The sequence below is a fragment of the Asterias rubens genome, chromosome 20 (genome assembly GCF_902459465.1).
Source record: "Asterias rubens chromosome 20, eAstRub1.3, whole genome shotgun sequence".
Classification (NCBI taxonomy): Eukaryota; Metazoa; Echinodermata; class Asteroidea; order Forcipulatida; family Asteriidae; genus Asterias; species Asterias rubens.
The window spans coordinates 3,376,038-3,382,223 of NC_047081.1; positions in this window are offsets into that span (position 1 = coordinate 3,376,038).

The window sequence follows — 6,186 nt, forward strand, 5'->3', positions numbered from 1 at the left end:
CTTTCTATGCTTGATTTCGAAACCTCAAGTTCTAATCTGAGGTCTTGATATCAAATTCGTGGAAATAATTACTTCTTTCTCGAAAACTACATATTAGGCCCTACTTCAGAGAGAGCTGTTTCTCACAATGTTTTATACTATCAACTTCTCCCCATTACTCCTTACTAAGTAAGTTTTTATGTCAAACAATATTTTGAGTAATTACCGATAGTGTGCACTGCCTTTAAGAAGGCACAAAGAATAACATTAAATATTTAGGAAGACATCATAGATTTCTGTTGGTGTCACTCATTTACAAAGGTTAGGCCTCGAAATAACACACAGCCATTGCGCGGTGCCCTCTGCTTTTGCTCTGTTGCCCATTGCATTATTGCAATACAAGTTCCTCATAGAAGTACCCTTACCGAAGGAAAATTGCTGGCCCCTTAAAGAAGACGACCTGGAAGCTTAGCCCCCTCCCCAATGTATCTTGTGGCGACAACAAGGAAGTAAATCTGAAAAACTTAGCTATTTGGAATGAACGTGCGATTTTCCCAAAACCTTGCTCGTCTCCCAAGCCAAAGCGGCAAGTGTTCGACAGTTTGTAATTAAAAACCTGGCGCACCTGTTACTATGAGTTCATCAAAATGTGGTTGATGAATTACTGTCCCACAGCTGGGGACCAGTCACGGGTAAAGAATTGTGGCGCAGGTCAGCGATAGAATGTGAACACCAGGGAAAACATTGATATCTGACATGGCGTATATATATATATCTGATTTTTGAGTGGAGCCTTTTACGTATTTATGATTTTTTTTTGTTATTTATAAGCAGTTGGATATTTTAAGAGTGAACTGGAGTATCTGCAAAAAAAATATTTGTGTTAACACCAAGGGAATCAATTCAACACCCTCAGTTTGTACAGTGTAGGGTCATGCTAAGGTTTAAGACATAAATTCAGAGTTTGTCCTGCTCATCATATCGGGTTGGCTACAATCTAGGTGTCGGTGGTGATTATCCAAGACAATATGACGTGTTTGAAGTCAGGATGGGATAATTCCATGAGTCTTTTTTGTTTCTGCAGATGAAACCAAGAGTGAAATTGTATGCAATCCCTCGTCTGTGAATAAAAAGCACTTAGCCATGTTACCGAGTGACACATTTCATTATTGTCTGACCTAGTAATTTCAATGCTTTAAGCCCAGAGCCCGTAGGCCGAGGGCAGTATTTGATCAAGTACTAGGGCCCTCAGTTTATCATGAAGAGCCACTGGAGGTGTAATTTGTCAATATTATGAAATCTTACTATGCAGACAGTGTATCGGGGACCCATCTGCAAAGGGTTTTGATAGTGTAGCATCTTCATCGTGTATTAAACAGTCAACAGTTGGCTTTCCTGGTTGTTTGTTCGACAGCATTTACTCTACCTCTCAGATGCAAATTTTGTTATGCTTTAAGATTCGTCTTCCATTAAAGTCTTGTCAATACAGTAGGTTTCCGCCTCCGTAATTGCAGCCATCATTTCATATCCTGTCTATGCAACATCCATATCGCAAACCATTGTTTGCCAGCGGCCACGTCGACGCTATGATTGTCATCTCTCTTATATTGTTTATAGTCAGTGGTCTATCTGCGGACGAGATGTCATTCAGAGCGAGCGAGTTGCTGCTGACGCCGTGGTGGCCTGGTCGTTACAGCCCAGACTAGTTGACTCATGACCTTGAGTTTAATTTTGCATTTTCTAGGGCTGTGATGGCGAAGACTTTGAATCGATAAAGTCAGAAGTGACCTGCAGTTATCGTGGCAGTTGAGCTGCCCCTTATTTTTTCTTCTTCCTTGAGGTGCACGAGTCTTGTAGATGCGGAGACTTGACTTGGCAGTGGTTTGGATGTTGTTCAATAGCAGACATAACTATGTTGGAGTCATTTAATAACTTGGCTTGCGGAATAAAACAACTTGTTTTCTCATGGAATAAAATCAAACCCATTTTTAAAGTCGGTTTCTTGAGAACAGCAATTGTTACAGTTTCTCACAAATACAGGTTAAGTATGAATAGAAATTGCTTTTTGATGGAAAATGTTGATTCTTTTTTCTCTCCCTGAATTGTTTGCTGAGGGTTTACATTGATACTCAACTTCTCAAGAGAATTCAGGTTATTTATTGTTTTTCTGGATTTTTTTTTCTTCTTCTCACAATATACAAAATTAGCTTTCTCATGTCGCCACCATATCGTCATGTTCCCTTTAACACCAGCAATTGCGGAATATATTATTCTCATTGTACAAAATAAGGGCATTTATAGATGAAAATACAAAAAATAGTTAATGGCCTGACGTTTCGACCTTAGCAGAGTCTTTCTCGAAGGCTAAATGACAACACAACAAACATGAACAGGTAACTGAAAATACAGTTACACCCACAAATATTTTGTTTGTTGTTTTAATGTGTTCAGTTTCCATAACATAACGCTATATATCTTTGAGTCTATTTCATGCTGCAATCTATTAAATTTTACAAGCAATAATTGCCAATAATGTTGAGCGTACACTGTACAAGGTACTTCTCTAAAAAGCTTTTGCCTGAAACCAGTAGCTACATGTACTGTGCTCATATGGTCATATTGGCTCAAGAAAAAAACTGTTGATTTGGAGGGGGAAAAAACCGCCACAGAAATGTAGATTTTGATTGAAGAAATTGCTGGGAAACAATTTTTTCTTTTTGTGAGTGCCCTCCCACTAGAGCTGCATAGTGTGAAGATGAGATCTGAATGGAGGAATTGAGTAGAAAATAGAATCAGTGAGCATGTAGTGTAGACCCGTAATGGCTGAATCAATTCAACATCATTATTATTGGTGGTTGAGGGACAGTTGGGGTTGAACATGTACAAGATGCTGGCCAGGTTTTATGGAAAGCACTTTGTCAGTCTTTATTAGCTTATTTTTTTTATGAGGAAAATGAGAATTTGTGGTTGACATTTATGTCAAGCAGTGTCTATGAAATCATTTGAATTTGATTTCTTTATTTACGGCTTGAATTTTTGTGGAAAAAAGTACAATAAAAACGTAGGGCTTTGAGCTAAAAATATTTACTGGACCATAATTTGTTGTACACGACAAGATTTTGTATGAACAAAATTATCCAACTATGGGGATGGAGGAATTATCCTCGAATTTGAGAAAGAAATCTAGCAAAATAAAAATAAAAAAACCTGTTACCATGATTAACAATGCTTTGATGTCATGCCCTTCAAAAATGAAGCATTAGGTTATTAAAAAAATACCTTGAATACAATGTTATTAAAAACACTTGATGATATGACTTAATTGGAAGAACAAATTATGCTTGGAGTAGACTGAGGCAATTTACATTCGTCAGTACCGTAGTTTAATCAAGACAACATCAACAGTTCTAATTGCTAGATTTCCGTTTTGATAAATAACCGCGATCCCTTTCACTTAACTAATTAAAAATACCAATCCATGGTGTGCTCTCAACGCTGACATATTTTTCTTCACCCCGTCAAGTGTTGAATCTTTTCCTATGCCCAACCCAACCCTGTTCACAAATTGCAAGTATATTTTCCCAGTCTCAGATATTAGAGACTTGAAAAATTCAGTACCCTTTGGATTAGTGTATCTGCCAATCAATAGGCAAATTTTGCTCAGTTCAGAAAATGCAAAAGTCATTCAATATAGTTTATTTGTTAAAAAACCTCAATGAACAGGCCTTGGCTTACACACATGCAAGACTCAACACTTGAAATCATTCTTTCTGTTTTCCCTTTCCCCTCTTCTGAGGATTTAGACTTTACCCCTTTCACTTGCTGACATGTTCCCTGGGCTATGAGCAAATTGAGACGTACATGATGAGAATCGTGGCATCTAAAAATAGAACGGTTGAATTTCTTTAAAATGCACACTCTGTGTGGACACTGCGTTTTCATATTGTCACTCATGCGTTTTTTCTCTTCTCTTCACAATCTTGAAAGTCTGTCAGCGTGAAGACAAAATGTTATTGTAGAAATTTTATATTGCTGATGGAATTCAGTATTAGTTGAATCTCGAGGAGATAAAATAACATTATTAAATGTGGTTAATTTGAAGTTACCGCAAATTCAGAGATTTTATATAACAAACTTTTGTTTGACATGTACATGTAAGACTAAAATGTACATTTTTGGTAAAAAACATTGGAGAGCTGTTGATATTATAAAACATTGTTACAGCCCTGATACTTCGGCTTTTAAGGGGCACGGCAGTTTTGCCTTGACTTTTTGTAAAAATTTAGGGCACCAAGGCAATTTTCAAAAATTTGGAAGGGCATCACGGCAATCAAAAAAAGTTGCGAAGGGCACGACGGCAGTTTGAAAAAAAACCCTCCGAGTTGCCTGTAAAAAATAGTTCTTCCAATTTTTCCATTTTCTAACTATTACCCAATGAAAAAAGAAAGCATTCATCTAATTCAACAAAATAAAGAACAACTACTTACAATACACAATAAATAATTTTTGTTCATGTGAATCCTACTATTGGTCATGCACGTTGTGTAGTTTTTCGTAGAGACGCTAAAATTCCCACGTAACTGCTCCATTTTGACACGATGTTGACAGAATAAATGCATGCGGTGCGCGACGACTATGCTGTACATGATGGTACATCACATGTACCAAGCATGGGGAAAACCACTATCCCAGCATGCACAGACACGTCGAGTCTTTGTCTCAAGGCGTTTAGCGTTGGTTCGCGTAATTTTACCACTAGAGGGCGTTTAATCTCACGCTATCGCTTTGTTCCGAAACGCCCTCTAGCTTTCAATGTTTCGAGTATTTTTTTGTCGCACGCAAAGAACAACGACTAATGGGCCTGAAATCTGCTGTTGTGCCTTACGTGCGTGAAATTGTGGTCTATTTCGTTGCGTGAAATTTACACAGACATCGGGACTTTTTGGCTTATTTTCAAACTTTGACAACGTTGAATATAATTTGTTTTCGGGAGGAAGGGCACGGCGGCAATGATGAGAAAAGGGCACGGCAATCATTGCCGTGAAAAATTGAGTTTTTGAAGGGCATTGCGGCAATCGGTAGGGGCAACGACGGCAATTGCCGTCGTTGCCGTCGGGAAGTATCAGGGCTGTTGTTATCAACCTCAAACTAGGATCTGAGAAAGGCTTCAAGCACGCAATTTTTGTTTCGTTCCTTGCAAATTATATGACAGATTGAGCCCAAATTTTCACAGGTTTTGTATTTATATTATATTTTATTTATTAATTTATTTTATTAAAAGAACATTAAAAAGGAATGAACAGTATATTACCCGATAGGTTGAATTGCACTAGAACATGTACGTTATAAATAAATAAAAAGGTTTGGATAGTACACCAAGTGAGGATACTGGTTTTTGGCAATTGACCTGCCCTTAGGAAAAAATTATTAATGTCATATATATTTGTATTTATTTAAGGCAACATATGACCAGATGCACACAGACTGTTCATCAGTAATGACACAGACTTAAACCAAAGTGATATGACAGAACAGTGCACACTAAAAACCGGAGCGTACATCCCAAGTGTAGCTTTATCGTTTGCGTATAATTGATGTTAATAACATGAGGTTGAGTTTCATCACCTATGCCCACCATCCTTTAACTCCAAGTCTTTGCTAGCTGCGGCCTTTACATGCACTCTATGTAAAGGTCAAGTGGTGTAGGCTAGGCTGGATGCTGCTGATGGTGGCTGCTTGCTATCCTTGGGTGGCGTAGAGGTTTGGGTTACAAGTCTTAAAGGAACACGTTGCCTTGGAACGGTCGAGTTGGTCTTTGAAAGGTGTTTGAAACCGTTTGTTATAAAATGCAGATGGTTAGAAAAGTAGAATTTTAAAAGTAGAATACAATGATCCACACACATTTGCCTCGAAATTGCGACGTTTTCCTTTTACTTTGCTAACTAACACGGTCGGCCATTTATGGGAGTCAAAAAATTTACGCCCATAAATGGCCGACCGTGTTAGTGGACCGTGTCAGTCTACGAGGTAAAAGGGAAAACCACGTAATTTTGAGTGACACTTGTGTGGATCATTTTATTCTACTTTTAAAATATCTCTCTAATCATATGCATTTTATTTTATAACAAACGGTGACAAATGCTTTTCAAAGACCAACTCGACGGATCCAAGGCAACGTGTTCCTTTAAACCATGTGGGAGCAGAAGC